We start from the raw sequence: 23,659 nt of genomic DNA, 5'->3' as shown, positions 1-23,659 counted from the left end.
CCGCAGAGCTTACAGGAGGTGGGGACAATATAAGCGCCTTTCGCAAACGACGACAGGCTGCCACATCCTCAGCCATATGTTGGTATCCGCTACGAGTCCCTCTTTCCCCCAAAGTCTCCCTTCCCCTTCAGTTCACAATGCCTTGACATTCGCCCCCCTTCACCGTAACATCATTGCATCCTGTCTTACATACCGGTCGACGCCAGAAAAATTGGCTGTGGTTTAGCTCTGGTTAAACCTGGAGGATTGCGAAAGCAACATCTGCGCGTAGCCATATAATAAATACACCACAAACCACGCAGATGGCGATGCGCAATCGCTACTGCGCCTCAGAGAGGGAGACTGTCGGCGAGGCGATGGAAAGCGCGCGGCGGCGGCCCCGGCGCGCCAGCTGTGCGCCGTGTGACGTCATTCGCTCCTCGCGCATGCGCAGCTTGGCCTTTCCAGAGCTCCGCGAAATGGCTCAGCGACTAGCGTTGTGTTGCTTTCGCAACAAAATGGCGGGGACTCTACACAAGCGCTACGGCAATAACCAGGAGGTGGCCTAAGCGGATAACGTCGAGTACGGCCACTGAAATGCCTTTGCGCTCGCGGTTACGGAACAATTCCGGCCGCCCCACTTTCTCTGCCTCCGTCGTGACTGCCTCCTCCCATATTACCGAGTAGGCAGCCGTCGCGCTAGCCATCACCTGCTCCAACCCATGCCCCAAATTACCACCGACTCCAAAGCCGCAATCAAAAAAAAAAAAAAAATTGGCAGAGGCTCAGCTTGGTTAAGCCCGGAAATTGCGAAAGCAACTTCATCCGTTTCTTCAGCCCGCATCCGCCGTGTCTACCGCCGCTCTGCGCCGACGGCATGTTGTTGCGACATGATGAATGTCCAACATCCATGTCCAACTACCAGCAGAACCAAGCGCAGCCTGGTGTTATTAAGCATGAAATGCTTTTAGCTCCCGTTGTCGGCAGTGTGGGGACGTCTCGCCGAGACCGAGAGCCAACATCCGGGCATTGAATTCCACACATCTGGGCACTGAAACGAGAACATCCGGGCACCGAACGAGATTTAACGAGACTCTCTAAGCCCTCCTACAGGACCGGCATAGAAGCGCCGGTAGCTTCGCGCCGAACGGGTGGTGGCGTTCCTCCCTTCCTGTACGGTGCGGTTCGGGTGTCCACCGCGATGACCGAGAATTACTGCGTGATTTCCTTTCCTCGAAAAGCGTCGCGTTCAAAGGGCAAGGCATCGCGCCAAACTGGTGGTGGCGTTCCTACCTTCCTGTACGGTGCGGCTCGGGTGTCCACCGAGATGACAGAGAATTAAACAGATTCACAACAGCGCTACGGAACGAGGACAGAAGGAACACGGAAAACAGGACGGGCGCTGTCCTTTCGTGTTCCTTCTGTCCTCGTTCCGTAGCGCTGTTGTGAATCTGTTTATTAAGCATTAACCAACTAGCCCACACCAGAATCCCCGACATAGAATTACTGCGTGATTTCCTTTCCTCAAAAAGCGTCGCGTTCAAAGGACAAGGCATCGCGCCGATTGAGTAGTGGCGTTCCGTGGACTGCCTGGCAGCGCTACAACACGCTGTCGTGTTCCACTCCTAAAAGCAAAGCTTGAGCGTCATTAATTAGCTGTTAATTAGTATTTAGTCATTAATCGGTCATTAGTCACTAATTAGTAATTTTGTCATTTCTTCATCAGTTATGTGTGACGTAATTCAGTGGTGACATCACCAGTGTCACATAGGAAAAGTGGTGCGGAAAACGTTTTCGCCTCTACGCAGTTTCGAACGCGCTGCATATAGGTACATTCTTGTCAGGCCTACGTCTCATGTCCGCGTACGCTTCGTGTTATGCCCGTAAACATTTCATGCTTACTCTACTCTCGGTTGCGGGAGAGGCAGAGATTTTTTCCCCCAGCTGAGAGCGGATCGGCGGATCCCTGGTGCCAGGCTATACCCACGAACTCGTCTAGATCACTGCTGCCATTCGCAGACGCATCTCCGCGTTGGTATTAGCGATCAGTCACTGGTGCCGCGCCTAACAGCTCTGTGATTCAGGAATGCTCAGCGAAGCGCCGTCAGGTACGTACGCCATTGAAATCTTCCCGCTTAAAAAAAATTCAGGGGGGGGGGGGGGGCAATTTGTTGACCTAAAGTGCGGTGAGGCGAAAGCCTTAAGCGCGGTGTTGCTGCTTGTGTCACTGATGTGTGGCTAAGATGTTGAGCTTCTCCTGGAACGCGACAGCGTCTTGCAGCGCTGCCAGGGAGTCCACAGATCGAACGCCATTGCCCGTTCGGCTCTACGCCTTTCTCGTCGGTAAATTGGTTTTTATGCGAAGCATATTACAATAGGTAACCCAAGCCCTTCGTGACGATTACACGCTGTGCACACCACGTGACACAATGACGTCACGACAGATGAGAGACAGGGCTCCAACTCGTGCCGTCGCTGCTGTTGCACGCCGTGCAGACCACGTGGTATGGTGACGTCACACCACGTGACACAATGACGTCACGACAGATGAGAGATGGGGCTTCAACTTGTGCCGTCGCTGCGGTTGCACGCCGTGCAGACCACGTGGTATGGTGACGTCACACACGTGACACAATGACGTCACGACAGATGACAGACGGGGCTCCAACTTGTGCCGTCGCTGCGGTTGCACGCCGTGTGAATCACGTGGTATGGTGACGTCACACTCCCGCGCATTTCGAACGCGCGTTCACACTTGGTGTAGGTGAAACGCTCGCTCCACCGGGCAGGCGGACGCGGCTTCCGTGGCAATCCAGGCGCTCACCCAACGCGCGTCTCGGGGTTGGCGTTCCGCTGTAGCCATGCCGTTGTCTCCCCCCACGACGAAGGCTTCTAGTGGTTGTATTAAAATGACCAAGTATTCAACCAAGGAAAGCCATGTATTACCAAGCCTAGCCATCAATATGTTTCGCATCTGACTAGGCTTAACCTTAGCTAAGCCTCAGCCATTTTTGCTTTCGCAATCAGCCAGGCTTAACCAAGCTAAGCCTTCAGCCAATTTAGCAAGCCGGTCTTCTTTCTGTTCCGGCGTTTCTTCCGCACGGCGTTTTCTTCTCTTGTGATTATATCGCTCCGCACTACTCATAGATTCTTCAGGGCATTAAGAGCGTCTATGAAACATCCTTCGTTTAAACTTGACTCTGAACTTGTAGATGCACCCGCAGCTAGCCGGCGTGCTCGCCATTCTGCAGCATACGCATGTTGCTTCGCCAACCGTTGTTCCCTTTCTTCGTCTGTTTCTTCGGCATGGCGCCGTCGCTTGGCCGCGTCACACCGTTCAAGCCTCGCCTTGTACGCATCCTCCGACATAGCACACCACGGCGAGGAGCACAGCCGCAGCCCCGTTTTATCCCAGTCTAGCGAGCGCCCTCACTCGGCAGCTGCGCCAGAGCGAAGGATGAGCCTCCATCGATGAGACAAGTTGGGCCCCCAGTCAGGCCTGCGCGCTCCCAAATGTCACGTGAGCAACGTCATTTCCGGTAGGCGATCGCCTCTTCGAGGGTCGGGAGGCGCGCGCGCACGAAACGAACCGACGAACCCCGCAGTCGGCGCGCGCGGACCAGCGGCAGGAAGCCTGCCGTTGCGTGCATCGTTCTGGCGTTGTTCTGTGTTTCTGCACTGGGTGCGCGTTCCTGCGCATGATCGGCGCGCGTGGTGGTTGTGAAGGAGTGAAGTGCGGCTATCAGCATGCCTTACAAGTGCTGTGTGCCGAAATGCCGCGGAAACTACGACGAAGACTCGAAAATTCAAGTCTGCTCATTTCCGAAGGACGATGCCCAGCGGAACAAGTGGCTGCGTGCAATACCACGCAAGGATTACCAAGTTACAGCTTCTTCAAGGGTAAGAACTGCTTTAATTAGCTCGTTGTGTACCTTCATGCCCGCTTTTACGCTGCGCAAAGTTCATTGTCAGTGCGAGCATATTGAGCGTTAGGCCTAGAATCCGTTGTGCCGCATAGAAGGACGAGGCGACTCTCAGAATGCTTCCTACGGCTGACAAGCGAAATTCTTTCGTGTTCATATTAAGGCGAAAGCCTTTAATGCCTCATACTGTCGTTAGCAGACGCGTCGGCAGCCGTGTCGACAGACGCGTCGGCAGCCGTGTCGACAGACGCGTCGGCAGGAATGTCGACAGACGCGCCGGCAGCCGTGTCGACAGATGCGTCGGCAGTAATGTCGACAAACGCGTCGGCAGCCGTGTCGACAGATGCGTCGGCAGGAGTGTCGACAGACGCGTCGGCAGGAGTATCGACAGATGCGTCGGCACGAGTGTCGACAGACGCGTCGGCAGGAGTGTCGACAGACGCGTGCACGTTAAAGAACCGTAGATGGTCGAAATTATCCGGAGTCCACTACGGCGTTTCTCATAGCCTGAGCTGCTTTGGGACGTTAAACACCAAATACCATGTGTTTTCTGCGAAAAGTGTTCATTCAGCCTGTGCTTGCATCAGGAAAGAATCTGCCAATACCAAAAAAAAACTACCTTGAGCACGTATACATAATTAATGTCTTTCGGAGACACATTGATATCTTTTTGTGGTACAGTCCCCTGTTTTCGTTTTTGCAGCTCTGTGCGCTGCACTTCCATGAGAGCTTTATTAAAAAAAAAACCGGCTATCATGACCCAAGGACTGGAAAGGTTATCTAGACTACTTTTCCGGTGCCACGACTGGTCCCTAGCGCTGTGCCTTCAATATTCAAGGATTGCCCATCGTACCTGTCCACACCACAGTGTTCCAAAACAAGAGAGGAGCATGTGCTTGTTTGTATGTGGAGTGTTTATTGCTTTGATTTGTTCTCGCAGTGCCATATTATGGGAAGTAACCAAGTTCCTCATTCTAGTCGATTGCAATTGTTTTTCATCATATATGTTTTGTGCTTAACCGTATGTTGCTAAAAGTTTTGTGTTATTTTGGACTGCGAACCATGACTGCCTTCGTTTCCTTGATGTTTGTTGCAGTGACCTGTTCTACTGTATGTGACATGGTCTAAGTCTTAAGTGTGACCATGAGTACAATTTATGTTTTCATATTTAAAGGGTATGTTTGTTTTACAAATCTGTGGTTACTACCTGGCAGTTCAATTTTGTTACCTTGATGCTTCATTAGTTCTGTTTACTGTATGTATATTATATTGTCTTACATTTATTTATAGCGCCTTTCCATGCCCATGACCAATAAACCGACATTTGTCTTTTGATTGCCGACTAAATTTTGCCTCATTCTTGAATTATCAGCAAACAATAAACTCCCCATGGGAGCAGTAATTGTAGAACGCTGCAATAGGCACCATTACACAGTTTGCATGAAGGTGACGATCGAGTTGCTGTTGCCTCCATCATCCCGAATTCACGCGACGCACGCCGCTGAAGCCGAAGCCAGCGAAGCGAAACAACTGCACTGCAGAATTCTCGCGTTTTCTATCAGTTATTCACTCACCTAGAGTACTTTGTCAATCTTACTTCTCTAAAGAGTGCACTGCAGCTGACCAGGCCCCTAGTTATTTCACAGCAGGCTCTTCCTTTCTTTATAAATGAGCGCACGCCTATCTTTTTGTACGCTTGCAAAGCGGTCGCACTCGCGCTTAATACAGCGGTTGATAGAGAGCGACTAAACCATCCTAAAAAAGCGACACCAAGCGCGGCGGAGGTAGCGAGCGACGCGGCCATCCGCCTACTGGATGTGACGTCACTCGCGCAGCGCGCAGGCCTCAAGTCTTTCTAGGAGGTATTGCCCCAGTTCGCCTCTTGTCGTGACTTCACGCGGTCACGTGGTAGCGCGCCGCACCTGCGCCGGAGCGGATGAGCCTCCATCCATGGGACGAGTTGGGCCCCCAGCTCTCCTCTTGTCGTGACGTCACGTGGTAGCGCGCCGTAGCTCCGCCGGAGCGAAGGATGAACCTCCATCGATGGCAGAAAAGTGCAAGCAGTATTGCTTTCGCAATAAAATTTCTCTAGTGGCCGCAGATATCTCCCGTCATCCTCCATCTCCTACTATCTAAACCCCGCACCCACACCCCGAGCTGGGCGACCGCGCTGCGCAGCTAGGAGCCGAGCCTCGTCCAATGGGCGGACTGGGTCGCCCAGGCGCATATGAGCTCTCGGTCATACTGCGGGGTTGACATGCAGCGTTATGAACGGCTCCGCCCCTCCCACTCGGCTAATAAAGTTCATTGCCCCTCTGCTCGTACCACTCGCACCTCGAGACACGCTCGGGAAGCGGTGTCGATCGTGATAGCTCTGCAAATCTTAAAGGAGAAACGCCTTCCGAGGAGAGCGCATCAACTCGCTCAATCACTGCATGGTGGTGTCATGAGCACCTCAGTCAATTAATTAATTCTGCACGAAGCAGGGAGCCCACAATCTCGCGCAAAAGTTCGCGAGCCCCTCCCGGCGACTTTTTCATGCTCGCACCCTCCTCCGTCGTTCGCACCTGCGTATACAAGCTGAGAGGCGGCTATTGGGTAGATTCTTTTAAGTCGCGCAGCTCCGGCGGATCAGGAAGCTCCGCCAGCGGCGGTGGAGCTGGTCCAAGCGGCGACCTTCCAGTGTGCAAAGAGTAACGAGAGGAGAGGAAAATGCACGAAGACGCTGAAATTCCTATTTTGACTACAGATAGCATCTATAAAGCGAAATTTTGCTGGACGATATTCTTGAAGCGGCCTGCGTTAACATCCCAGACATAGAGCAACTTTATTAGAGCCCCTTTCAGCGCCCTTTTAATTGTTCCTCCGCTCACTAGGCTGCGTGTTACGGGGCTGCGATCGGCATGGGAAACTGCTGTGTAGCGGCTATGCTCGGTAACGTTTCGTTTTACGTGACAGCATGTACAGCTCGTTCGGCCGAAAAGCCTTCGGTGACGTAGCTGTAGTTGTCGGCACCGCGCATCGGAAAAAAAATCTTATTATGCCAACCGTACGCCGCAGAATGGTCCGGATGGTGTCATACGATTCAACGTTAAGTGCAGCATAAACTTACAGTGTAAGTTAGAAGCTATAGCTCACGTCAGGGATTCGAATCGGCGACCTATAATCGGGGTAACCGGCGACCTATATCGGGGGCTCCCTGAAAAAAAAAAATTGTATCATGCGCGGTCCGGGTGTCCACCAAGACAAGTGGGACTGTTACTGCGTCATTTCCCTTCCTAAAAGACCAATTGTTCATTTGTACAACGGCGAGGCAAGGCGTCGCGCCGAACGGGCGATGGGATTCCGTGTACTCCATGGCAGCTCTGCAAGACGCTGTCGCGTTTTCACTCTTAAAAGCGAAGCCTAAGCGTTCTCCATTTTTTTTCATGTCGTTTACCTGTTTTTCACGGCTTACATAACCCGAAAACTGCGACCAATTACAGAGGATAAAAGACCGGCCAGCACACGGGCGTCCTTTGCGTTTCGCCTCCATCTAAACGCGGTTGCCCAGGCCGGGACTTGATGCCGCGCCCTCGCCTTCGGCAGCCGAACGCTGTAGCCGCCGAACCGCTGCGGCGGGCCCGGTTGGTTGCGACTGAGAGAAGGATGAAAAGGAAAAGTGCACGGGCCTGCCAACTGGCTTCTGCCGAGCCACCACCGCTGCCACGTGCAGATAGAAGAGAGTTCAAAGATAAGAACACAGAATAAAAGAGAGAGTAAAGACGCGCGGCGCAACAACCGCGTCCGCCGGAACGGACGCTGGCTGAAAAAAAATATACACGGCCGCAGCCCGAAGGCTGCGAGCCAAATGCCACAGATATTTTTTCTGCGGCGGGCTTGTTGTTGTTGTTGTGACTGAGAGAAGGATGAAAAGGAAATTGCACGGGCCTGCCTACTGGCTTGAGCCAAGCCACCACCGCTACCACGTGCAGATAGAGGAGAGTTAAAAGATCACAGGAAAGAGAAAAAGGAAAGAAAAGACGCGCGTCGCAGCAACAACTGCGTCCGCCGGAGCGGACGCTGCACAAAAAAAAAAAAAGCGGCCGAAGCCGCGCTCGCCGAAGCGAGAACAGATACTCACTCTGCGGCGGGCCCGCTGTTGTTGTTGTGACTGAGGATGAAAAGGAAACTGCACGGGCCTGCTACTGGCTCGAGCCAAGCCACTACCGCTGCCACGTGCAGATAGAGGAGAGTTAAAAGATCAGAGGAAGGAGAGAGAGGAAAGGAAAGACGCTCGTCTCAGCAACAACTGCGTCCGCGGGAGCGGACGCTGCTCAAAAAACAGATAAGCGGCCGAAGCCGCGCTCGCCGAAGCGGGGGCCCCTGGCGACATTTGTATATATATGCTTCGGAACTTCCGAGAAGGTCTCTTTCCTTTCCCCCTAATTGGATCGTTTCAAGCACACGTGACACCTTTCAGCCAATGATATATGTCAAGATCCCTTAGTGGCAGTTTGGATTTGAAAATTCCGACGGCGCGCGGTAATTTGCTGCTGTGTGGTGTTGGCGCGCTGTCTCTTGCTGTTTCTGGTTGCAGACAAAATGGCCGGAAATGAGGGTGACCAGGGTAAGTGCACGTTTTATTGGCTTTATGCCGTGCTGACTTGCGCTCTGTTGCGAAGCTTCTTGTCTTCGTGCAGTCTTCCACGTATTTGCCGCGAACGCGCGTACGGCTGCATGACGCACTGCGCCTTTGTTTGCGTGTGCCGCCATTGTTTGCATATGACGCAGAGCTCGAATTAGTGTCTTTCTTACACATTGTAGTAACTCTTTATACCGACTTAGGCTATTTCATTCTCAGGGGCAGACAAAAATCTCGCAGATGCCCCAACCGTGCTTGCAAACGGAGTGCTTGAGTGCTCTTAGAAATGTGGAGCACTTGGTCGCACGCACGCGGATATAGCGGATTAAAAAAAAAAAAAAAACGTGATGGTCTGTTCAGGTGATTTCGCGCGTCTAGCTTGAAACCCTCACGAAGGGCCTACGGCCTACTGCGTGAACGTCGGTCTATCGGCCAGTCAGCGGCCTGTGAACGAGCAAGCTGGCGAAAAAAATTGCGCGCACGCGCGCGCGCAGTTCGTTTTCCTCTTTCCCACCTGCTATCTTTTTCTGCCAGACCTCGTACGCTGCCTCCTGCACGTCGCTAGTAGTTAGCCTGAGCCTCATTTTTTTACGGCGAAAGCCTTTAATGCCTCATACTGTCGTTAGCAGACGCGTCGGCAGCAGTGCCGACAGACGCGTCGGCAGAAGTGTGGACAGACGCGTCGGCAGGAGTGTCGACAGACGCGTCGGCAGGAGTGTCGACAGACGCGTCGCCAGAAGTGCCGACAGACGCGTCGCCAGAAGTGCCGACAGACGCGTCGCCAGAAGTGCCGACAGACGCGTCGGCAGAAGTGTGGACACGCGTCGGCAGGAGTGTCGACAGACGCGTCGGCAGAAGTGTGGACAGACGCGTCGGCAGATTGGTCCGCTTTTCGGCGTCACTGCTTCAAAAGGCTCAAGGTTCCAGCATGAATAAAGGCACATCTACTGAATGCATGGGCTTCATAAATAAAAAAGAAGTAAAGTCAGGAAAAGGAAAATAAAAATAACAAAATAAACAAAAATAAAAACAAAATAGAAATAAGATGTGAAAATAAAAAACAATAAAACTAAGAAAACGAGCAAAAAAAAATAAAAACAAAATATGGAAAATAAAATTAAATAAAAACAAACTGGCCAGGAAACTCTTTCGCCTTGCAGCCCTTTATAGAGAGCCAAAGTGTCCCCTGAATTTTTTTTTATTACGCTTAAGATCATTTCTCGCTGCGGTGCACCACTAGCTCGGGTTGGTCACTTGAGATTGCTTAAGAACTCACGAAATCTAAAGATGTCAACAGGCTAAAAAGAAAAAAAAACGTGCGAAATAAAAGATATGTTGAACTTCAATTTATTTCCGTGCAGCATCTAATGAGTAGACCGTAGTCGTTCACTGCAACTCAGCTGACGGCGCAGAGAGTGCGCGCGAGCAAGCGTTTATGTCTGCAATTTGAAGAATATAGTTGGTAACCTGGAAAATTAGCTTTTCTTTCCTCTTTCAGAGCGAGAATTTGCGAATTTTTTATCGGAGTTTGGTCGGGGTCTTGAAGAAATGACGGAGGCACGGCGACAGCAGAGCGACTTATTGTCAAGAATGCTGACCACCATCGAGGAAGGCATGCGACAACAACAAGAAAGCTCGTAGGTACCATCCTGGCCCAAAGAGAGTAGCCACGCCCATGTCGAATTGAATATACTTTTATTGTGAATGTTAATGATCCATTTTAAGAGCGAACACGCGGCTCACAGCGCGTTGAAGTCAGTGGAGCCGCGCGCGGCCCCGCGATTTTCGTATCTGCTGATGATAAGGGGTGCGAACTCTGGCGACCCTAGGCAACGCATCTCCCATTTTAAGGCGGAAGCCTTTAATGCCTCATACTGTCGTGACCAAGGAATGTTAGCAAATGTATCCGCGTTTCGGCGTCACTAAAAAGAGCAACTGTGTCGAGGGTGGGAATCGAACCACTGGCTTTGGCATTTGAACTCCGCCACCAAGGCTCAGGGTTCCAGCATGAAAAATTCAGGGGGCACTTTGGCTGTTTAAAGTGCGTAGAGGCGAAAGCGTTTTCTGCACCACTTTCGCTGCTTCTGGGGCACTGGTTGCGTCACGTATAATTGAGTACTAATTACTAAGTGATGACAAATCACTAATTAATGGTTAATTACTCATTAATGACTGAATACTAATTAACTACTAATTAATGACGCTTAAGCTTCGCCCTTAGGAGTGGAACGCGACAGCGAGGGAGTCCACGGAACGCCACCACCCGTTCGGCGCGTTGCCTTGTCCTTTGAACGCAACGCTTTTTGAGGAAAGGAAATGGCGCAGTAATTATCTGTCAGCTCGGTGGACACCTGAACCGCACAGTGGAGGAAGGGAGGATGTGGGAGTGAAAGAAGACAAAGACGGCCCGTAATGAAGAAAATGAAAATTGTATTTGAGGAAACGAAATACGCAGTAACTGTCTCACATATCTCGGTGGACAGGCGACAGAATTCAGGGGGGCACTTTTTTGACCTAAAGTGTGGTCACTGATGTGTGGTTAAGATAAGCTTCGCCTCTAAGAGTGGAACGCGACAGCGTCTTGCAACGCTGCCAGGGAGTCCATAGAACGCCATCGTCCATTCGGTTATACGCCTCGCTCGTCGGTAATTTGGTTTCTGAGGAAAGGAAATGTATCTTTCTCTCATATCTCGGTGGACACCTAAACCTCGCCGGAAGGGAAGGGAGGAGGCTGGGAGTGAGCGAAGACACCGTATTTACTAGACGCGCCTTTGTTCATTCCAAACCATCGAGCTGGCATTGCGGAGTGGATAGCATGCTCGTCTCGCACGCCGAAGACCGGGGTTCGATTCCCGGGTTCGACCAATTTCCTACTCGGTTTTATTTACTTCTATGGCCTGACTAGAAAAGTTAATTAGGCTAATTAGGTAATTAATCAATTAACTATAGCGCAGTCCCACTTGGAGCGTCACTATACGATCTCTTCAATTGGTTGCATGGTTACTAGGCCAAGTACAATTGGCCCCGTTTGAAATTCGCGCACTGTGACGTCATGACCGTTTCGACCAATTGAAAAGTGTGACATTTCTGTTGACAACTGCTGCTTAGAACGATGAGACATTAAAGGCTCCCGCCTTAATAAAGGCGCGTCTAGTGAATGCATGGGTTTCATAAATGCAGTAAAACAAACACGAATTACAAATACGATACAAAAAGAGAGAATAAATTAAAACATAAGAAACAAAAATAAAAAACAAGAAATGTGAAAAAGAAAAACAAAAAAAATAAACAGTGTGCCAGGAAAGGCTTTCGCCTTGCAGCACTTTAGAGAGTCAAAGTGGCCCCCGAATTTTTGCATCCTGGCCCTTACCCGCACCACCCCATCGGCTGTCCCATTTCTGGGCGCATGGGTGGACGCATTCGATGTCATCGAATTTTCATTCCATTTCAACGCCGGCGCAGTTCTGGCGAACATCCAGGAAGTGCAGTCTCTAGCTGTATCGGGCCAGCGCGATATTTTGACTGACGCATTATAAGTGAACGGAAGCATCTGTTCCGGCAACTGCCAATGTGTGTTGCAGTGAGAGCTCAGTTCGAAATGCACGAGAAAATGGGGGCAAAAGAAAGGTACTACAAGCAACACGGACAAGCGCAGTGGGCTCGCTGTCTCATGCTCTTTGTCTTCTTTTTTGCACATTTCGAACTCAGCATTGGAAGTGATTTAACCGACTGGCCCGAGTAGTCTTGTTGAATTCCATGGAAGGCATCCCGCTTGTTTTCTATCCCAGGGCATGGACGTGTCGGCCTCCTGGAAATTACCTTATTAGTGCGAATTTAACCATCCCTTTTTGAACTGCTTTGAACCGCAGGAGGCTTAATTTCGCATTAATGCGGTAACCGCTGCATACACTAGCGTGCAGCCCTTTGTGCATCTTAATATTTAGAGATTTAGAAAGAAAACTAGTCAAAGTTGGAACCTTAGAACGTATATGAGCAACAGTAATATTTGGGATTGGCAAACTTGCTTTCGTATTCGTTTCTGCTTACAGGCGCCAGCATCAGCAGACACCAAAACAACCACAGAGGAAGAAGCGAGGAAGTCAACGAAAATGAGAACAGCTGGGCTTGTTCAATGCGGTTTGAGGGGGCATTAATATGTCCCCACAGATTAATAAATGCGCTCAATTGATTTTTTTTGCTCTCTTATTCAGTTAATATCTCTTTTGTTTATCGGCACCGTTTAATTCCTCAAGCGCAAAGTATCACATACCTCGGAGTAATTTATGGCCCTGCACTTTCCTGGCGGGCCCATATAGAGCAAACCAGTGTGAAAGGACTCTGAGCAGTCGGTATGCTGTGCAGGCTGAGCAATGTTCGTTCCGGCATGAGAAGAGATTTGCTTCTTATGATTTATAGGATGTATGTCTATTTAGTCTTAGAGTTCGACTGTGTCTTATTCTCTCGCGCGGTGGCGTATAAACTTCGCCCCGTGATTCTCTTGGAGCGGGAGGCTTTGCGCCTCTGTCTGGGCCTTCCAAAATTTGTGGCCAATCCATTTTGTATCTGGAAGCGCGTATTCTATCATTGCCTTCAATATTTTGGCTCTAAACAGTCCAAACATTGCTAAAAATGTGCGATACGTCGCTTCGTGCCTCAAATTTGATCTTCCTTCGTCAGCCTAGGACATTTTTCACCGAAAGCTGGTCTCGTTTACATATTCCACAGATTTGCTTTGTGCAATCCCTCCTTGACCCCTTAAAGGTCCGCATTTCGGACATCCTTCTGGTCTGCGGCAATTCTTAATCTAGGTATTCAGATTGCCTTTGATGATTTCTTTCCAAAACATGCAAAATTAATGCCTTTCCATTTGCTCAATGGCTTAATACAGGATTACTTGATGCGCTTTACTTGTCATGGGCTCATTGCGAGAGACACCTCACAGTGTGAAGGAATGGCCGGTGTTGGTAATTTCTCCCTCTTCCTTGACTGGCCATTATCACTCCGCCTTCCCGATTACACTCCCATTTGTTTCACCGAATTTCTAGCAGTAGTCCTGCCTTTGCATAATTTAAACAGCTCCTTGTCTTCTGTTATAATTATGATGGATTCATTATCTCTGTGTTCATCTCTCACCGAGTATGCAGGATCTCAAGCACTCGGCTTACTCAAATGCTTGATTCCACCCCACGTGTGTTCGTTACGGTTGGTTTGGGTGCCTGGGCACCGAGTAATCCATTTGAATGAGGTAGCTATCATACCCTGGCAAAGACATCTCTTCAAGGCCCCAGTCGTATCTCTCCTTCCGCATAACGCATATATTACTGCGGCGAGGTTTCGCAGGTATCTGCTCTTAAAAGAATTTGCAGCATCAACACTGACCTCCTCTCCCAAATTCCGGCATCTCCTCTAATGGTGCAGTAAAGGATGGCGATTGCGCAAGCTTGAGGTTTCCTTCATGCGTCTACATTGTCGCATGCCTCACTTAAACTTCTGTTTTTATAGATCTGGTCTGGCAGTCTCCCCATTGTGCCCGCTCTGAGCTGAACCCAAAACGATAGATCACTTCTTGTTGACCTGCCGTCGCCTCTCCTCTTTACGGAGACACCTGCCAGAGCATCCGTTACGACAGCTCGGTCTAAGTCTGACAGCTGGGGTTGTTCTGTCTCTTGGTGCTTCCTCCCTTGGGCACTGTGACTGGAATGTGCTCTCCGTCATTCAAACTTTCCTTTCAGAGACGAAATGGCTGCCGTCTTAATCTCTCTTTCTTATGTTCAAAATTTATCTGCAACCAAAGCTTCCTAAACATGGCGAGTTTAGCCCCATTCCCTCTTTCAGTCACCGATCTTACAGTGTCCGTTATTTTATTTCAATTAACAAATCTGAATTCTCTTTTATTTATTTACTTATTGTTGTTATTATTATTATATTTATTATTACAATTATTATCATTTTTTATTATTACCTTTCAAATTTTCAAATTTTATTCCATTTTTTAACGTTTTGAATCAGTCACCGCCTGTGTCCTGGCCAATCCCCCGCAGTGGGTGCGCGCCTTTATTTTGGGCACAGCAACAACAACAACAACAACAACAACAACAACAAATGCTCATTCGCGAGTGACTTGCCTGTGCACGAGGAAAAATGGTGAGCAGGTGCCATCTAAAACTCGGAATTCTCATTTATCCCGCACTGTTTGTGGAGAATCATGCGGCTTATTAATGAGCAAATTTAACTTTTCTAGTTTGTTTTCCCTTCACTTTAAACGCATACATTATGAAATGATCATGTTATTTTCGATACAGCTTTCTTATCTGCCTTTGCATGTGCAATTCCACTTTCCAGTTTCCGTGCAATTCCAGCTTGCATGTGCAATTCCAGTTTCCAGTGCAATTCCAATTCCAGTGGTGTTCCTTTCTTGTTAGTGTCCTTGTTGCGCCGCCGTTCATTTCATCATGCACCAACTCGCCCTTCAGGCCATCCTTATGAATTCCAGTTTGTGTTTGCATTTGGATGAGACGTTGTGCAGTTTTCTTTAGTGGCCAGCCTCCAGTATGACCCCTTTCTGCTTGTCTTTAAGTTCACTGACTTCGCACACAGGCCCATGTGCTGTGCTATGTCAGTGCTCGTTAATGAACATCCAGTGGCCTCAATTTCCGGAGCCCTTCACTATGGGGTCTCTCATAGCCTGAGTCGAATTGAGACGTTAAACCCCAACAACCAACCAACCAATTCATTTTTGCATGCTTGGTTTTGTTCAGGTAAATGAATTCAGCAAAAAAGTTTCGCAGTGTCTGGCTGCATCGGCTGTTCAGATGGGTCTTATGATGTCGAAGCAGACAGATTTGAAGAAGTTGCCAGTGCCTCCATTGAAAGAAACCCTTCAAAGATACGTGGAGTCAGTCAAGCCACTGTTACACCTGGCAGACTTGAGAAAACACTAAAGGTAGGCAGAACTTCTTGTCTAGCGTTTGCTGATGTGCTTTGCAAGAACGCTTTAAATTTTCATGTGCTTGAAACGAGTTGATTGACTACAGCTGCATGCTCTTACTTTCAGTGAGATCTAGATCTTTACTTGGAGAAATCTAAACTTTTATTAGAAGGAAGCTGCGTAACGGGCCTATATGTGAATCGAGGTGTATTATGTATTATTGTCAGCTTGTGAAGACTAAGTTTTGCATGCTGTTTGGGTTGATAATCAAGTCGGGGCATTTTTAAATGCCGTTATAAAAGGACTGATGAGGCAGTAAGACTGTGTGGCATTTTTTTACCATATTTATAACTGTAGAGGAAGGTCCTTTTCATTTCACCTTGAATTAAAGGGAGGCAGCTAACATGGCCAGTATCCTACTGCTAGTTTTTAGCTGCTCCTTTAAGTAGTAGAAATGGTGTCAAATGCTGTGTCAACAACTGTGCTGTATGCAAGCCTTATGTGGGCACAGAATTAAATACCGTGCATTTGATCATACTGAATGATGGTGTTGAGAGACTGAACATTGGGCGTGTATGCCCCCCACTTGATTCTTGCATTTGTACTTTGCCTTTTTTTCCCCTTGATTTCAGCATCTTATCATTGTTGCTTGTGTGTGAATTTTTCGCTCTTCGGGCCAAAAATCTGGTTGCTCAGCACATAACTGTTTCACATTTATTTACAATTGCACTCAAGAGCAGGCATGTTACCTCTCGTCAATGGTTGAAAGTGTTCAAGAATACAACTAGTGTTCAAAGTTCACAAATACAACAGGTGTTATTATACCTAGGATAATGCTGTGTTTTGGTTTGGTTTATGAGTGGTGCTTTACGCGGACAGCAGAAAGCATGGAAAATGAGGTAATGACATGGGGAGCCTCATAGCTGTTGCCAGAGGTTGCTAGTTTTTGTTGTAAATTCTACTATCATCACTATAGCTACACCGTGTCTACCGTGATGTATTGGCTTAAGCTTATACACAAGAGTGCTAATTTCAATTGATATTTTTAATTTTTTAGCATTGTGCAGATTACTTTTTGCAGCATGTTACAGTGGCACTAGCTATTTGAACTGCTGTTGTATGGATGTATACTTTTTGTCTCTTGAAATGCCAATGGCAGTTGCATTTTTTATGCAACTTGACTAGTGCTGAACCTTTGAGCACTTTGAAGTGGCTTTTTCAATACCTCTGCGTTCTGATTTCAAGTACTTTTTTCTAATACTATGCATGAACTGCCTAAAATTGACTAGAAATCTTGTTTTCTGAGTTTACGTGTTGCATAAGAGGAGGTAGGTAGAACCTGACTTGTGCACAAGTAACCCTATGTTAAGTTTTAGAGTATATACTTTATTGGCTGAAAAGCCAGGAAGCTGTGAGCATGGAAGATGCACTGCAAGCATACAGATAGTGCTCATCAAAAACGGTGTGCCATCCACTGACCATGTGCATTTACTTTGCCATTATTGCGACAGTGGAGCTATACAAACAAATGTCTTTCCAAGCATCTTATTGGGTATTTTGAACCATCCTACATATACCCTCATTTGCTTCCAGCATGGTCAGTTGTAGAACCAAACTGTTTCAGAGCTTTTTTTCATGTTTTTATGCCGTTCATGTACTGTGGGGGCATTCTGCGCAAGAGTTTTTTAAAAGTAACTGCATGTAAATTATCAGTTTGCATCCTCTTAAACCTGGTGTTATGAAAACAGCAGCTTGAGATGTGTCTGAATTTCGTTTTCCTGTACTGCATTTCTTGATATGGCCACCCACGTGACAGCAAAGCTTTGGAATCTCTCATTTGTATAATCTGGGACTTTTTCACTGAAAATTTGAGTGCCGTTTGAGATTCTTTGTCATATACCCGCAAGCACACATTCCCTTTCTGCTATTAGCACCACTTTGGGTGGACTTATAATGTCAACTTTGTCCTGTCATAATACATGCTTTCAAATATCATTATGATTAATACTTAAAGATGAAATTTTTAGGCTTTTAAATGCCCAACTCCTGGACAATCCACTTATGAGTCACTTGATGCTAAAGGCATGTTTGGCTGTTCTTGTCATTTTTGCTGTCCCATTCGCATGTATAGAAGTCGCAGAAGTTACCCTGCTTCATCATGTCATTGTTTTCTTATGGTCTTTAAGCATTTCCCAGGTTGTTCAGGAATTTGGAAAGCCAAATTGATTAGGAGAGAAGTTGTGCTCTAGACTTCAGAGCATTGATAGAAAGGTGAGTTTTCGGTCTCATTTTCTACCAGGGTGGAAATTTGGGCAAGTCCGTATTGATCCATAACATAAGAGTAGCGCATAACATAACATAAGAGTCCGTCGTCCTGGTTTTGCGCTACTCTTATGTTATGGCTCATTTTCTAATCTGTGAAGAAAACTTATTCTGCACTAGTTGAGCTAATAGCCAAATCCTAACCCAATTATTGTTTCATTCATATTGGTTGTCCGGTTTTAAATTGCCCTTGGAGGGTATAGGCTAGGAATGGGCTTATTAAGAAAAAATCGTTCAGACATAACAAGCAGCTTTTTTGCAAAAGCAGATCTGTGAAGAGGTCAAACGTCTGTTGTGTCCATTGTGTACGTCAGTGCTGGAAGAGCATGCTATATTGATTTCTGACTGTGGTGTATAGTGATTCCTCAGTGTAGCACAACTGCCGTTGATCTTTATTTACATAGTGGTTTATTCACATGTGCAGTTGAATAGTGTTTTCCTAGGCTGGCTAATATTGTACGTTTAAAGCAATGTTTATATTGCGAAGAAGTCAAGGACAACGCTAAGACGTGTTCATCAGTTTATTGTCATCCATGTTTTTGTGCTACAGACATCACCACAAGTATTCACGCATGGTTTGCTATTTTTTTTCAGCTTAAGATGCTTGCATTCATGCCTATCAGCTATTGTGAATTTGAGAGTTTGACGTGCGAGATTGACACATGGGTATAGGCCCCTAATTTTCTGTACTGCAAAATTACAAATTCCAGAACAAAATAAACAATGCTCGAAATTTAGCAAAATTCTGCAAAATTTTGCTGTAAGCATAGGATGCACGAAAGAAAATGAGGTTTATTATTTTAGCTAATGCCGCACATGCTGCAGAGATCCATCTTCTAAAATTGAAGGTGGGTATTGTAACTCAGCATCAAATAATGTTTTGTGTTATGTTCTCTCGAAGAATGGCACTTGTTTGATGCAAGATGTTCGTAACGACTTACAATGAAAGAGAGAGTTGAGGTCACTCCTTCCGTTCTAACCAAGAAAGATGGGAAATCGAAATATTCAACTTGTTTGTCTTGCTTAGAAAGAAACGGCGTTAGGGTCCCTGTCACTGGATTTCAGTTCTTAAGCAGTATTCAGGTACACTTGCCATTCAGAAGGTTGGACGGCAGTTTTTGTCTAAGAACGTCCTTTCTCACTCCTGAGAAAAAGGCTGAGGTTTCTTTATTCTGTGGTTGAGATCCTCGAGATCCTTGCCTACCCAACGATGGCCACTGAGGTTACCCGATCCTCTTGAAAGCTTTTAATGGTACCCATTTCTTAAATTGCTTTCATTTTTCATCACTATGCAGTTTGAACGTTTTAGGCATTATACCACTGAATATTTTTCGCATTTCCATAAAACTCTGCAGGAAACCTTTCTTATACCTTGTGCTTGGCACGTGATGACCTTAGTTGCCTGTGTGCCATAAAACCGAACAGAACACAGCACATTTTTTTGCTTGCAGAAACATGACGTGTAGCAGATCTTCCGCTGGCTATGGTTGGTCTGAATGGTTTGGGATTTTGTTATAATCGTAATATTCCGTTTATAATTTTCCTGAAGACTTTGACTCCCCCTCATGTTGTACTCATGCGAATATGGGAAATCAATCGTTTTCTCATCACGCTCCTACTGACGTCCATAACAACAATTGTATAAAAAATGAAAACCTGGCTGCACAAAATTCCGCCAGATATGCTTAAATCCACAATTTTTTTGCAGAATCGTGGGAAACTAGGGTCTTTACACGTGGGCTATGAGGGCTGCCACAGTGCAGAGCTCCAGATAATTAAGATCACCTGGGGTTCTTTAACGTGTGCTGGCATTGCACAGCACAGGGATGTTTTTGTATTTCCTCCATCGAAATACATATGGGCACCACACAGCTGTAGTCAGACCCATGAACTTGGGATCAGCAGCCAAACCTCAAATGCACTGAGCCACTGCGGCAGGTACCCAATGGGCAATGAAACTTCCTTGGACGTCCTGTGGACGTTTAGGACATCCATGGGACGTCCGTGGGATGTCCAAGAGAATGCTAGTGCTCATTGGGTATGCCCATCAGTAGACTAAGGACATGGCAGTAAATAGCAGAAAATTGAAATTCACAAATTTTGGTGCACTACCTACTCCTGAACCAAGAGGCACATCATCATAGAGAGCTATGCATTAATTGTGACTACCTGGGTTTTAAACAATCGCACAAGAATGTTGTTGTTTTAAAAGCTGGTCCTGCCGCAGGAGAGCAGGCGGATAAAACTGATTTTTCTTTGTCTGACTAGGTAACAATTTGGGCCAGAAATGATGGGCAAAGATCCACTAGATATGTCACAGTACAAGAAAATTTTCAGCGCATGCCGTGTTCCTGGTTACAAGCAAGACAGCTTGGCGACCTACTTTCGAATTACCAGTCCACACAAGCATGTGCTTGTAATTAACAACAATGAGGTTTGGCAGCAAATCTTTCTGAGGCATTCTGGAATGATAAAATGTAAATGACGCTGAAAAAAGCCGAAAACTTCCAACATTTATGTCGTGTGTCAAGCATTGATCCAGCTGTGTTGGAAGTATTCTGAGCTTCAAAGTGTTTGGTTTTTTTTTAAGGTCCCAAACAGACTAAGGCATGTGGAACGACGTAGTGGAGGGCTCCGGATAATTTCGACCACCTGGGGTTGTTTCCCATGCACTGATATTGCTCAGTAAATGGGCCTCTAGCATTTTAACTTCATCGAAATTTGAATGGGCTGGGATCAAGCCTGCATCGCAGCTCACGTTGGGTCAGCAGCCAAGCACCATAACCACTGAGCCACCGCGGCAGCTGTTCCAAAGTGTATCATATGCTCTTACATCAAGAACACTGACAGTTATTTTTTCATCCATAAGACAAAGTATGACTTCAGCCTTGGATGTGAAACTTCACCTTGGATGCTGAATGATGAGCCTGACAACTTGAACCACTCTACACAGGGGCCAGTCCATGGGGTCTTACAGCTGTGGAGCGTCGTGGTGCTTTGTTTTTCACCAGTGCTGGTATCGTGTGTGACATACTTTCGTATTCACTGCCACACATTTCGCCTTCTAGGTCACCTTCATCATTGCAGTTTTTCCCAGAAGTCGTGCGCACATACATATGGCTTAGCAAGTGACGTCAGAGCAGCGCGGAGCCGCCCCCGACTCCTCCACTGCGCGGGTGACTCAGAGGTGCCGTCGCCGCTGCGCCAGCAGTGCATTCTCCAGGAGAAGTGACGTCACACGACGCACAGCTGCGGCGCTTGGGGCCGCCCCCGACTCCTCCACTGCGCAGGGTGACTCAGAGGTGCCGTCGCCGCTGCGTCAGCAGTGCATTCTCCAGGAGGAGTGACGTCACACGTCACACGGCGCACAGCTGCAGCGCTGGGGCCGCCGCCCACCCCTCCGCTACTCGGGTGACTCAGAGGTGCCGCCGCCGATGTGATTGCCGCGCCGTTGCTTCCGCAATTCTCCTCGGGATGACCATTGGACAAACCATAGCTATTTTTTTTTTGCGAGACACTTCGCCTTTGGTATTATTCTAGCTCCGTTCACCTATCGCCACGCTATGGGGCCTGTAAAGCTCTAGGCGCGCGCACCGAGATAACGGCCCGAGTGTCGCAACGCGCCGTCAGATCACGCAGTGTTTCAACGGAGGGGCATGGCACGCGACTTGAGGAGATAAAAAGCCAGCACGCAAGGAGAAAGGTGCCTTTTCCTTGGGTGGACCGCTCGATTCTTGGCGGACGGTCGCTGACCTGGCCGACCCTGCTGTCGATATACGATGTGAATCAATCGTCAAACAGATAAATAATGGTGATCTGGACCTTTCATTAGGCAGGTTGTCCTGCCTTATGCTGCACTGCTTTGTTTGTAAGCTTTACTTTCTTTTAAACCAAAAATAAATCGATATATCTGGGTGCTTTGAAAGAGAATTTTTTTTTTTGCCGGCAGAAAGAACGCTAACAAACCCTGTCGAAAGGAAGGTGATGGCTTGAAAGCATTTTAGGTTAGTTGATTATCTTATAAATTTTGCGATGAAAATCGCTGCAAGAATCGCAGTTTTGAGACATTTTTAATGTTTCGTATTTCGAGATAAGTTGCATAATTTCGCTACAAGTTGCTTTAACGACTTTCTTATTACGTCATGCTAAAATAGAATTTAAACCCGAACAACACGCTACGCAATGGTGGGAAACGAGCGATTACCTGAAATTAAATCGTGTAATTATAGACAATGCATTACGCATGTATTTTTTTCGCTCTGTAATTCAAGAGCATAAAGCCGGTATACTGGTGGGTTGTTAGAATCTAATCTCATGGTCCGTAGCTTCAAGCTGCATTAAAAAACTGCGGCTGTCTGTGAAGGAATCTCGCTTTCTGGGTGAGAAAGCTTTGAGTTATAGTACGGCAGAGGATTAAACGCACGAAGAATAAACCTGAGACTTAATCTGCCTGTCAGGCCACATCTAAGTAGCGTTAAGCAAGCTGTCTTTTCCGTGGGAACATCGTTACTGTGAAGGCTGTAAGGGGTATAATTAAGTACTATGGTACAGTATGCCCAGGAGGTGCTGTAAAAGAGCGCTGAATGCTTCCTGACTAAGCCTAAAACTGGTTTACATTTCATGGGCAGTCAATAGTAGAACATAAACATCAGAAAAGGTAATTACACAGAAAGAAGTAGAATAGAAATCCATTAGCAAAAAAGGGGCCCAGTATGCTGTAAAAAGGAAATAAAAAAAATAGTTGAGTGACTCTATACTATGAAGTTAATTTTAGCCTGAAATAAAGATATACAGAGACATATAAATGATATGAGAACACAGAACCTGAACATTGCACCAATTTAATAGTAGTAAACCGATGTATTATGATTTGGGTTTTGAAAAGACGGACGGGATTTTCTTTTTAAAACTGAGGTACAGTGCGGCTTTCTTGAGGGCACAAAACCAGTGCCGGGCCATGGACAGATTGTGAACCGCAAATTCTGCATGTTCGGGGGAAACCAAGAAAATCAGGAGCAGATTGTAGGACAAAGGCCTATCAGTATACGTATGTTTGAGAAAATGAGACGAAATGTCTTTGAACTTACTGATAAAGAAAAACTGCTAAGTTCTTGTATATTCCTGATATGGTTGAACGCTGATTGTTTCAAAGTGTTGATCTTTTCGCATATTGAGAGTCTTCGGGAAGTCGTTCATGGAATGCTTCATAGCACTCTCAGTGGGAATTATAGAACAACGAAGCCAGCCAGCAATGCTAAAAAATAGGCTAATTGAGCTATAAAGTGTGTTCTAGCGCATAATAATACCTGTAGTGCCGGGCGCCAGAAATCAGATAGATTCTGCATACAAACCCTGCTAATACGCTTCTATTACAGTTCGGCGCCGGCTTGGAGTTAGACGTTTGTAGATAATGGTTGGTTCTAAACTTATCGGCTTGTAGAATTTCAAAAGCGTGATTCTGCTTGCCACGGTGGCAAAAAATGTGCTTGCGCCTAGACAATGCCTATCTTGGGTTGCGACTTCATGAGGAGACCGATGGGCCGGTTTGGTGACGCTACGCTCGCACTCTGCTACGGCATGGTGACGTCATCAGTGTTACTTATCTCATTAATAAAACATTGATATTTTGCTGAGTCATGAGCATGGTTTGCATGGCTGAGTGATCTCCCATGAATCATGCACACTGCTCTGCTACATGGTTTCTATACATAGCAGTTAGCAGTAATTAATCACCCCCGAAAAAATTGTCATGATAAGCCATGGCATTATATGGTCGTCATGACCGCGTACCATGTATTTAGTCACGAACCGCATGTCATGCTTAGTCATAAGCTTCACCATACCATGCACTCACACACATCGCAATACATGAGACCATGACTT

General features: G+C 47.1%; 3 long non-coding RNA genes across 4 annotated transcripts in view; 2 read left to right on the top strand and 1 right to left on the bottom strand.

Moving 5' to 3' along the window:
- LOC149324416 (uncharacterized) overlaps window positions 1-23,659 on the bottom strand; it is a 168,015-nt gene that overhangs the window by 22,984 nt on the left and 121,372 nt on the right. The gene's annotated exons all lie outside the window — the stretch shown is intronic.
- On the top strand, window positions 1,854-21,691 carry LOC149324421 (uncharacterized). Of its 2 annotated transcripts, XR_016286846.1 has the most exons (5): window positions 1,854-2,087; window positions 8,482-8,511; window positions 10,025-10,163; window positions 12,576-15,469; window positions 17,651-21,691. It is a non-coding gene; the product is annotated as an uncharacterized LOC149324421 (long non-coding RNA). The 2 variants fall into 2 exon arrangements; XR_016286847.1 differs by lacking the exon at window positions 8,482-8,511 and having other exon boundaries at window positions 1,857-2,087.
- Window positions 3,479-5,249, top strand: LOC149324422 (uncharacterized). The gene is made up of 2 exons (XR_016286850.1): window positions 3,479-3,879; window positions 4,606-5,249. It is a non-coding gene; the product is annotated as an uncharacterized LOC149324422 (long non-coding RNA).

Source organism: Amblyomma mixtum, unplaced genomic scaffold, assembly GCF_055824585.1.
Source record: "Amblyomma mixtum isolate Tamu unplaced genomic scaffold, ASM5582458v1 scaffold_36, whole genome shotgun sequence".
NCBI classification, from domain to species: Eukaryota; Metazoa; Arthropoda; class Arachnida; order Ixodida; family Ixodidae; genus Amblyomma; species Amblyomma mixtum.
The sequence above is the reverse complement of the archived record's forward strand: the minus strand, read 5'-3'. Positions and strand labels throughout refer to the sequence as shown.